The 1,545-nt window shown below is 40.2% G+C and overlaps 1 long non-coding RNA gene across 2 annotated transcripts in view; it reads left to right on the top strand.

Moving 5' to 3' along the window:
* LOC130836177 (uncharacterized) overlaps positions 1 to 1,545 on the top strand; it is a 53,532-nt gene that overhangs the window by 42,764 nt on the left and 9,223 nt on the right. For both annotated transcript variants that reach the window (XR_009049140.1, XR_009049141.1), the window contains one exon: positions 418 to 560. This is a non-coding gene — a long non-coding RNA (uncharacterized LOC130836177). The remainder of the gene's footprint in view (positions 1 to 417; positions 561 to 1,545) is intronic.

Here is a 1,545-nt window from a genome sequence, read left to right on the forward strand (position 1 = left end):
CCAAAATGTAAGAAACTTATTTTAAAATCAAAAAAGGACAACGGCATACGTTTCCATTTTTGCTATAATTCCTCTCATCACTTGAAACCTATAAGGTTAGAGAGACATTAAATGTTGGCATCACACAGGAAATTCACTTCCAGCTTACTGTTGGCATTTAAAAGTGGTGCTAATTTATATGAAGTTCCTTCTAATTAGTTTGTTACATTCATTATACAACTGAATTAAAAACACAACAAAAACACCCAATACCTCTTCCCTTAAAATCTTCTGTGTTGATGCTTTCCCAAAACACAGCAATTACTGAAAAGTACTTTTTCACTTTCATTTTATTGAAATGTTGTTCACAATCTGTGTCTTGTGCCTCTTCTTAAAGAATTCTTTTCCCACCCTGCCCCATCCCCCAACACAATTAAGGATAAACATCACAGATTGATATGTCACAGAGTTACAGGCTGCCCATCCCTATGAAAAAGTTCTTCCTTTCAAGCCTGGATTGATGTGGAAATCACTGCACTGCGTAAGGAGATGCAAGGCCAGTGGGAACATACACATGCCAGGTAGGTACCTGGACAGGCTCAGGCAGAGCCAGCAATCCTACGTGTATCAGTCTCAGCAGAACTGCTGCAGGCTGTCATCATACGTGCTTGTGAACACAGAGGAGGGTTCATGTTTTCTTGGTCACAGTAACACATCAGGGGGATAACTTGCAACAGTGTCATTTAAATGACAGGGGTTAGTGTATAAATGTCAATACTACTCTTTCACTCTGTCCCAGGTTTGGGAGATCAACTTGATGATTGGTGATGACCTAGGGGGGTGGGATAGGGAGGGTGGGAGGGAGGCTCAAGAGGGAGGGGATGTGGGGATATATGTATACATACAGCTGATTCACTTTGGTGTACAGCAGAAACTGGCACAACAGTGTAAAGCTATTATACTCCAATAAAGATCCAAAAAACAAACAAAAAAATGACAGGGGTTATGGAAACCATCGATGCCTCCAAGCAGGAAAGGGCTGTAGCGATCAAGTGAGAATTCCTGCTTCGTGTGGCTCTGAAGGTAACGCACAGCCCCTGGGTCGGAGCTCTTTACTCCCCAACTCGTCCCTCAGAGAACAAAATGAGAGCCGGCTCAGCACCGTCTTATGTAGTATACACAGGGGCCTGTCCCCGTTACAGAAGAATGCTATGTGCATACACCACAGTACTTAACATACCACTTTTTTATTTACAGTAAAAACACAGAAATGTGAGAAAACATTAGCGCCAAACACGTTCAGTAAGACATTCTTAGAAGGGATTTGTAACTTTGAAGTAGCATACCATTAGCCAAGATTTAAAAAGTTATTTTGTGTTCAATATTTGTTGAAATTGAAAACAGACTGGCAAAGTACCTCCAAAATAAAGATTACCAAAATAAACTGGAAAAGTGTTTCCAAAACAAAGATGACCAAAAAGTTAGTCTGAGTATATTAGTTGTCTACTATGGCTGTAACTCATTACTACAAACTTAGACTTAAACCACGTATTTATTATCTTACAG

This window comes from Hippopotamus amphibius, chromosome 15 (assembly GCF_030028045.1).
Source record: "Hippopotamus amphibius kiboko isolate mHipAmp2 chromosome 15, mHipAmp2.hap2, whole genome shotgun sequence".
NCBI lineage: Eukaryota > Metazoa > Chordata > Mammalia > Artiodactyla > Hippopotamidae > Hippopotamus > Hippopotamus amphibius.